Source organism: Triticum aestivum, chromosome 3D, assembly GCF_018294505.1.
Source record: "Triticum aestivum cultivar Chinese Spring chromosome 3D, IWGSC CS RefSeq v2.1, whole genome shotgun sequence".
Taxonomy (NCBI): Eukaryota; Viridiplantae; Streptophyta; class Magnoliopsida; order Poales; family Poaceae; genus Triticum; species Triticum aestivum.
Window position 1 is genome coordinate 588,828,177 of NC_057802.1, and position 10,177 is coordinate 588,838,353.

General features: G+C 40.4%; 1 pseudogene; it reads left to right on the forward strand.

The window, feature by feature from the left end:
• Positions 1-1,150: 1,150 nt before the first annotated feature.
• Positions 1,151-2,902, forward strand: LOC123075689 (cytochrome P450 94A1-like; annotated as a pseudogene).
• The last annotated feature ends 7,275 nt before the right edge of the window (positions 2,903-10,177 follow it).

The window sequence follows — 10,177 nt, forward strand, 5'->3', positions numbered from 1 at the left end:
TGATGGCAATTTTTAGGAATTTTCCATGGACACATGGAAAATTTAAGAATTTTGTCCACTAAAAACATGTCAATATTTAAAAATTGTTGTTAAAAAATTGCCACGGTCCATAAATAAAGAAATTTGCTATGGTAAAAGAAGAACTTTCGCATGGTCCATAAAGTGAATTTGCCATGGTCAAAATAATCTTGGCAAATTACCTCTGTAGATCATGACAAATATGGATAAAGAAGTAGTTGTATTGGGGCAACTATACAAATATTGGCAAATGTACTAACCTATTAGAAAAGGCAAATGTTGTATTGGCTACGTTCGATAAAAAAACATGGCATTGGCAAAAAGAGCTAAATAGCCATGTAGTGATTAAAAAATGTCTTACAAATTGCCATGTGTCTAGAAAAACAAACAAATAAATGAATGAATGGTTTTATACATTTGCACAAAAATCATTGCAAAATATTTTCACAATTTTTTCGTGCACTAGAGAACACAATTACCCTAAAATTGTCATGTGATTAGTCCAAATATTTTACACAAAAATGCCATGTTCTACAGATCAAATTTTCATGAATTTTCCACGTTACTATTATATATATTTTATATTTTTTTTGCATGATGTATGATACATTTTTTATTCTAAACTATCTATTTGATTGGTTAAAATACATCTGGATGTGACTTAAATATCGCACATCTAAGTCTCATGTCATTCATTTTACGCCAAGATTCGTGAGGCTATTTTTTTTATACTTGATTGAGTTAATTAGACATGCAATAATTAGGGCACATGACATCTAGATGTGCCGTAGACTGACCCAATTTTTACTTATGAAATCCTGACAACACAAACGGCAGCAGTAAAATCCTTTTAGCATGTTAACTATACACCAAATACATAAGCCTTTTGGATAATACATTTATACACCCATGTTGTCGTCTAGCTCCGCCCATGGCACTGAGGAATTTGGCCAGCTTCGACGTCGACGACCACCGTGTTTGTCCTCCCGGTCGTCGTTTTGGCCGTGGTGTTGGCCTGTTCGCGATCACAAACTCGATCGATCTCTCTCCGTCCACAAGAAAAGTCCTCGTCGGTCACGAGATGCATAGAATACAGACCAACCACCAACCACCGATCAACCATCACAGTGTCATGGACGGCAACGTCGCGCTGCTGCTGCTGCTCTTCCCTGTCCTCCTCGCCGTCTACCTCCGGGGGCACCGGCCGCGGCGACCGCGAACCACTGTCCGCACCCGAACCACGTCTTCGGCAACGCCGTCCCGCTCCGCCGCAACCTGCACCGCTTCCTCGACTGGGCCACGGACCAGCTCGCGGAGTCCCCGGCCTCCACCATCGAGGTCCGCGGCCCGCTCGGCCTCGGCAGCGGCATCGCCACCGCCAGCCCGGAGGCCGTCGACCACCTCCTGCGCGCCAACTTCCCCAACTACGTCAAGGGCGCGCGCTTCGGCGTCCCCTTCGCCGACCTGCTCGGCCGCGGCGTCTTCCTCGCCGACGGCCGCCTCTGGAGCCTCCAGCGCAAGCTCGCCTCCTACTCCTTCTCCTCCCGCTCGTTGCGCCGCTTCTCGGGGCGGGTGCTCCGGGAGCACCTCCAGGGCCGACTCCTCCCGCTCCTCGATGCCGCCGCGGGCTCCGGCGTGGCCCTTGACCTGCAGGACGTGCTCCAGCGCTTCTCCTTCGACAACGTCTGCGGCGTGGCCTTCGGCGTCGAGAGCTCCACTCTGCTCGTGCTCGAGGCAGGGGATCGCCGCAGCCGGAGGCACGCGACGTTCTTTGCGGCGTCCGACGACGCCGTCGAGATCTCCTTCGCGCGGATACTCCACCCGACGACCCTGGTGTGGAGGGCGATGAGGCTGGCCAACGTCGGGAGCGAGCGGCGGATGCGCGAGGCCATCGGAGTCATCGACGAGTACGTGATGGGGATGCTGGAGTCAGAGCAGCCGACGCGAGGTGCCCCCGCCGATGAGGGCGACGGAGAGCACGAGCAGCACCTCCTATCGCGGTTCGCGGTGGCTCTGGACGAAGAATCCGCCAGCCGTAGCGGCAGTGAGCTCGGCGAGATGTTCAGCTCTCCGGAGGCGAAGCGGCGGTTCGTGCGGGATGTCGTGGTGAGCTTCGTGCTGGCCGGGAAGGACAGCACGTCCACCGCGCTCACCTGGTTCTTCTGGCTCCTCGCCGCCAACCCGCGCTGCGAGAGGCGCGTGCACGAGGAGGTCACGCGCACGCCGCACGGAGACGACGCCAGAGAATGCGAGGGGCTGAAGGGGATGAACTACCTGCACGCGGCGCTCACGGAGGCGATGCGGCTGTACCCGCCGGTGCCGATCAACACGCGCGTGGCGGCGGCCGCGGACGTGCTGCCGGACGGCACGACGGTGCGGGCCGGCTGGTTCGCGGACTACTCGGCGTATGCGATGGGGAGGATGCCACGGCTGTGGGGTGACGACTGCCGCCAGTTCCGACCCGAGCGGTGGCTCGATGGTGATCGCGGCGAGGTACCCGGTGTTCCACGCGGGGCCGCGGGCGTGCCTCGGGAAGGAGATGGCGTACGTGCAGATGAAGGTCGTGGCGGCCGCCGTGATCCGGAGGTTCGCGGTGGAAATGGTGGAGACACCGGCGAGCATGGACGCGCCGCCGCCTTACGAGCTGGGTGCGACGCTGAGGATGAAGGGCGGGCTCCGCGTGCGGATCAAGAAGCGGGACAATCACTTTTAAATAGTAGTTCCTCCATCCCATAATATAGAACACTACATTGAGGGATTATTATCTCTCTGTTTCTAAATGTAAGATGTTTTTTAGTTTAAATTCAAATTGCAAAAACATCTTAGAACCATTTTTTAACTGTTCTTAGTACAATTTAGGAACAGAGGTTGTACTATCAACCACATCCTGGGCTATCTGCCGTCCAATCGCTGGGGTAGGACCCCGAACGATTCGTTAGGCCTTGCTGCCCATTACAAAGAAAAAAAAAGGAAAAAGTTCAAAACAAACCTTCAATTTATAGGCGAAAGTCAAATCAAACCCCGAACTCTCAATCCCTGAAATCAGCACACTAAACTCTTTAATCCCGGTCTATTTTAAACCTTGACAGAACATAGCCGGGATTTGCTGAATTGGGCCGGCCCAGTAGCGCAGTTGCTCGCGCGCGCGCAATAATCTGGTTTTTTCTTAGTTTCTTATTTTTTCGTTTTCTTTTCTTTATTCATTTTTACACATGTCTAATTTTTCTCAGTACCCAATGTACATTTTAACGCACACATTAAATATTTTTGGATAAACTTTTGATATTTTCAAATAAATTTTGTACATTTATAAATTACATGTTTTCAAAAAAAAATTAATACATGGTAATATTTTTTCAACTACATGTTTTACATTTTCTTAATGACAATAAACAATTTATAAAACTACACAACACTCTTTTATGTGGTTCAACATTTTAAAATTTGCATACACTTTTTTCAAGGACATGCCAAATATATTCTGTTAAGGTTAAGACACATTTTTTTACATCACGCAAACATTTATTTTACATTGTAAACACATTCTTTTAAAAATGTCACAAACACATTTTTTGGAACTCGTGATCATTCTTGAAATGTTACATTTTTTGAATTTAAAAACATTTTTATAATCACACAAATATTATTACACATTGTATAAACATTTGGATTGGCCCATACATTTTTTAAAACTTGTGATATTTTTTAGATGTCACAAAATATTTTCAGGTTTCAGAAAATGTTTATGTATCAAAACGTGTCCGCACTTTAAAATTTTGTTCAGGTTGCAGAAAAAATTTATGTTTCAATAAGTGTTTGCACTTTAAAATTTTGTTCAGGTTTCAAAAAATGTTTATAAAGGTGTTCGCTTTTTCAAAGTTATTGGTTTTTTAAAAGTATTCGAATTTTTCAAAAAGTTCTCGCACTTTATAAAATGTTCAAAGATTTCATAAATAAATACATTATCAATAATTGTTTGCCCCTAAAAAATGTTTACAAAGTACAACGCTTTGGTTTCTGATTAAATATTTCGGGCCTCAGTCAGTGTAGTGGCTACCAGGTCCAAAGTTCGACTCCACAGCATGTTTTTTTGGTTTGGAATTATTATGTCGTCCCTTAAGAAAAAGAAAAAAGAAATTTTTACGTCGCGTGTTATGAAAAAAAACTTGCTTCAGGTCTGGTGGGCTGGCCCAGTCGGGTCCACTGCCAACAATCCGAAACATATTTTAAATACATTATTTATGAAATAATTTACGAAATTCCAAAAACAGTATTTAGAAAATGTAACACAATTTTGAAAATACTAACTATTTTTCATATCATGTGAAAAACTGTTGGAATGCTGAACATTTTTTGATAAATGTGATTTTTTTTAAATCACGAACAGTTTTTTAAAATGCTAATAGACTTGATTTTGTGCGAAACAGGAAATTCCAAACAGTTTTTAAAAACACAAAACGAATTTAATTTGTGCAAAAATAGAAAATAGAAACACTTTTAGAAATATGCGAACATTTTTTAAACCTCACGAATTCTTGTTGTGTTATAGTGGGCCGGCCCAAATTCTAGTCTGTGAGAGTAGCTGGAATCCCGGCCGGATTGTAGTCTTCCCAGCGTGCCAAACAGATCTAGGGTCCAAAATAGACCGGGATTACAAGTTCAGAGTGCCAATTTCCGGGATTCAAAGTTCAGGGTTTGATTTAGTTTTTGTCACAACTTTAAGGTTTATTTTGAACTTTTTCCAAAATAAAAGACAGAAAAACATCTCAAAAGATTTGCATGTATAACAAGTAACAACTAGTACAAAAAAAACCCCGAAAAATACCATCATATGTAAATTATGCATGACAGAGTTATAACAAATGCCACGATAAAAAAATGTCAACGAGGGTTAGCCCTTGGGTTGGTCTCATTTTTTTCGTACTCTGAAAAAAAGGATAAAAAAGCCATCTTCTTATAATAAATATGCCATCATCTTATAATAATAAAATGTCATCCTCTTTAGAAAAATTCCATTCACTTATAATAAAAAAATTACATCCTCTTTATAAAAAATACCATCCTCTTTATAATCAAATGACACAGTACAAAATGACATCATAAAAATGTCATCTTCTTATAATAAAAGCTGACATACTCTTATAATAAAAATGCCATCATATTGTTAATAAAAAATGAGATGCGCTTAATAATAAAATTGCCATGCGAAAAAAATGGATGCTACAAAAGATAAAACTGCCATAGGATTTTCAGGATTGAAAATTATATGTGGCATTTTAAACACATAATATACATAAAATGCTCTCTTCTTTAGTATGGCAAAAAGATAAGAAGATATCCAAAATATAGCTCATTATGCTTGCACTAGTTGAAATTGGAATATCGTGGAGTATATAAGCCTGAGTGTAGCTGCTCTCATACTAAAACCTCATATGATCATCAGTTGTCTATGTCTTTCCCCAGTTTATTTTTGTTCACATACCTGAAAAACTTATATTATTTTGTCCTTAAATTGCTTGGATCTTCAATGTTGGATAATAAGTGTTGCCTACGAGATAAGCTTTGAGAATCACATCATAGAAAACAGAAATCATGAAAAATATCATATACCAAACATTTACAACATAAATGTCACCATAATCTACAGAAGGAAAAGAGGTCACAATATTTTAGAATACCAAACGTATTACAAGTTTCTGAGAAAATTCAGACGAAAAGGAAAGAAATAAACATATTCAGACAGGAAGAAAGAAATTAATGAGATGCCCTATAAATTTATTCGATTTTAGATGTGTGTTGCTGTAACAGATCACCAAAACGCATCCCCAATATACTCATGGCATGTGGGACTGACATGTCGGTGAGCCAGATTTTTATTTTTCTTATTTTTTCCTTTCTCTTTCGCTGTCATGTTGGTGGCGAGGGGTGGTGTCGAAAGTGGGCGGTGACAAGGTGGAGAATGTGTGTCCCAAAGGACAAAGGTGGAATGGGGTTTCGCGATGTGCATATCTTTGACTTGGCAATGCTAATGGAAAAATGTTGGAGACCCATAGAGCACCATGATTCATTATGTGCAAAGGTGCTTCGATCCAAGTATTACTCATCCGATGAGTTGCTCAACCGCGAGTTAAATAAAGGTGCATCTTATGTATGGCAAAGTATTTGGGTTCGAGTTTAAACTTTCAATAAAAGGGAGTATGTGGAGGGTTGGCAATGGTTTGAAGATAATATCTGGGAGGATTGTTTGATCCCAAACAACTATTCTAGGAAAATCATCAAAGTCCGTGGAAATAGAGTGCTTACTCGAGTTCATGAGCTTATTGGTCCAATAATAGGCGGATCGGATGAAGGCTTGCTTTGGTATTTTTTTTGCCCATTGATGCAGACCATATTTTGTAAATTCCCCGACATCAACATGATACGGAGGACTATGTTGCATGGCACTTGACAAAATCTGGAGTTTTTAGTGTTCGCTCGGCCTACTATAAACAATGAGCATGGCAAACTAAGTCATAGTTCTTCTCTTTCCGGTGGTTCATCACCCTATCCTATTTGGAAGAAACTATACATGGGGGCTTAAAGTACTAAGCAAAGTGAAAATATTTATATGGAGATCTTAACACAACGCCATTCCATGTTTTGGTGTACTGGCTAATCGGCACATATCCACTTGGGCGCAATGTCCGGTTTGCCAGTGCCATTCAATGATGTGGCACATGCTTTGTTTGAGTGTGATCGTGCCACTGAAATATGACCTTTTCTTGGATACATGAAGTCATTTACAATGTCAGGCTCCCAGGGAGGTCCGGAGCGGAGATACTGGATTTTCTTCTTTGCGACTTGGCGAACCAGAAGACCTACCTAGACGTGGTTGAATTACCAGACATGACAGCAATGTCTTGCTGATATATTTGGTTGCAGCGGTGTATGCTTGGGCCCGACCGTGCATGTAGTGGCCTTGAATTTTGTTCGAGCTGCGGGCAAACCAACCACTAGTTCGAGACTTAACATATTGATGAAACCCATGCTGAGCCAGTTGGTGTTAAACGTTGATGCTTCCTTTTTGGAGGATGATCACTTCGGTTCTTGTGGTGCTATCGTTAGTGATTACACCAGAGCATTCATTACTGCATCTATGGCCAAGCTATAACATGTTATGGAAGTCGTCTCGGCGGAAGCGGCAACTCTAACCAAGGGCTTGAAGCTTGCTCTCTTGATTGGAGGCAACTCTATCACTGTGCGTATGGATAATTAGATCGTTGTGGATGCTCTAGATCTCACACTAGTAGAAAAAGGGCCTTTAGTCCCGGTTTATAAGGGCCTTTAGTCCCGGTTCTGGAATCGGGACTAAAGGGTCGTTACTAAAGCCTCCCCCTTTAGTCCCGGTTCTTATACGAACCGGGACTAAAGGCCGTCCACGTGGCCGCAACCTGGAGCTCCACCTTTAGTCCCAGTTGGTAACATCAACTGGGACTAAAGGAAATTTTATGATTTTTTTTTATCAAATTTTTTTTGATTTTTTTTGAATTTCAAATTTCTGAATTATTTTAACCTCTAATCTCTAATCACCACCCCTCATCACTACTCCAGCCTGAGCACGCTTAACTTCCGGGTTCTATTCTCCCTCGTTTCCAAGTCTGCACTTGTTGTTTTACTGACAATAGTAAGATGTCAATCCTATTAACCCTCAGGAATTTAGCTTGAGCATGAAGTCACACATTTCACTGTTTGAGTTTGAAACTATTGTTTTAAAAAACAATAATTATTTAGTAACACTAATATTTCTTGAATAAGTAGTTTGACCACAGTTTGACCAGATTTGACCAAAATTCAAAAAAACTAAAATAATTATTTAGTAACACTAATATTTCTTGAATAATTAGTTTGACCATTGTTTGACTACAGTTTGACCAGATTTGACCAAAATTCAAAAAAACTGAAATAATTATTTAGTAACACTAATATTTCTTGAATAAGTAGTTTGACCATAGTTTGACCACAGTTTAACCACAGTTTGACCAGATTTGACCAAATTCAAAAAAACTGAAATAATTATTTAGTAACACTAATATTCTTGAATAATTAGTTTGATCATTGTTTGACCACAGTTTGACCAGATTTGACCAAAATTCAAAAAAACTGAAATAATTATTTAGTAACACTAATATTCTTGAATAATTATTTAGTAACACTAATACTTCTTGAATAAGTAGTTTGACCAGATTTAACAAAAATAAAAAAACTGAAATTTGAGCATAACTTTTTTTCCTTTTAGAATTTGGGGATTCTAAAATTTTCCTAACTAGTACATGTAGTAACATAACTACATCTGGAAGGATTTTAAATTTTGAAGTTTTTATCATTTTCTTTTGCTTTTCACAAAACTGAAAAGGCGATCCACGGGGGGGGGGGGGGGGGGGGTAGAGTTTGAAAATGGGACCTTTAGTACCGGTTCGTGCCATGAACCGGTACTAATGCCTCAAACCCCATTAGTACCGGTTGGTGGCTCAAACCGGGACTAAAGGCCTAACCTTTAGTACCGGTTGGTACCACGAACCGGTACTAATGGGCATCGCACCCTTTAGTCTCGGTTCATGTCTTAAACCGGAACTAAAGGGCTCAGGTGAACCGGGACTAATGCCTTAGCCGCACGAACCGGGACCAATGCTCACATTAGTCCCGGTTCGTGACTGAACCGGGACTAATGTGAATATTGCCCTGTGACCAAAGCCCTGTTTTCTACTAGTGTCAGCATAGGTCATTTGATGGTGCCTGGCCCTGTCTTTGAAGAATGTCAACAATTATATGGTAACTTCGGGATGGTTCTTTTCGAACATTGTAATAGAGAGTCGAACAGGGTCGCTCATCTGCTAGCTTAGCAGAGACGTGTTGATCCACCAACCGTGTGGTTGGACTTACCCCCTAGTTTTCACTCTTGCTTTCTTGCGAATGATGTACATGCTATTTGATTTTAATAAAGCTTACCATAAAAGCTTTCCCATAAGACACACAGACACACACACGCTATCCTTTATTTAAGCACACACTGCGGCCAGTGCCAAATTTTATGGGTCTACTTCCTTGGCACATGGGCATGTTTGCCAACTGGGCTTCTTGCAGGCGTTGCCGCCGTTCATTGGTCCTCCGTTTTACCTTTAGACCCTAGAGCTAGCACAAGAGCTATACTCGCTATAAGCGAGATATAGAATGAGTGAGCGACCGAGCGAGCCGGCCCATACCTGCGGACTATTCAGGCGAGATGAGAGCTATATCGAGGCCGGGCCATCGATGTGTTTTCTCGCTTGTTTTATGGATTGTTTTTTCTTTCTTGTATAATGTACAATGGTTGCACTGGTTTGGTTTCTTTTTTCTTTTATTTTTCTTTGATTCGTTTTGTTTTTTCACCGGTTTTCTTTGGTTTTCCTTTTTTTCTTCATTGTAAATTTGGTTTTCTTTTGTTTTCATTGGTTTTATTTTGTTTTCTTTCTTTATTTGTTGTACTTTTTATTTACTTTGTTTCTTTCTTCATTTTCTTTGTCGATTTTCATTGGTTTATGTTTTGGTCAACATATGCTAACTTTTTTAGTACACATTCAACATTTGCTATATACGTTAGAAACATTTTTATATACACATTAAACATTTTTGAAACAAATGATTAACATTTTTGAAAACTTATCTTTTTTAGGTCTACTTTTTTTCATACATATTGTACATGTTTTGGTATTATCTCATACACATTTAACATTTTAAAATACACGATTAACAATTTTGGATACATGGTCAACATTTATTTCATACAAATTCTATTTTTTTCAAATGCTTGATTAACATTTTTTGAATACAATATTAACATTGTTTCTATACACATTTAACATTTTCAAATATTGATTAACAGTTTCAAATACAATATTAACATTTTTTTAGTACATTGCCAACAATTGTGAAATACACGATCAACTTTTTTCCTACACATTGTTCTTTTTTTGTATACATGAGAAACACTTCCTCTATACAGATTTAAGATCTTTTAAATGCTTCGTTAACATTTTTTTAATTTTTTTTACATAAAGTTTTTTTGTAATACATTTAGTTAGAATATTTGGAAGTATAAAAAATCAGGAAAAAAGAAAGCAAAAAAAAAAACCAAAAGTATGGA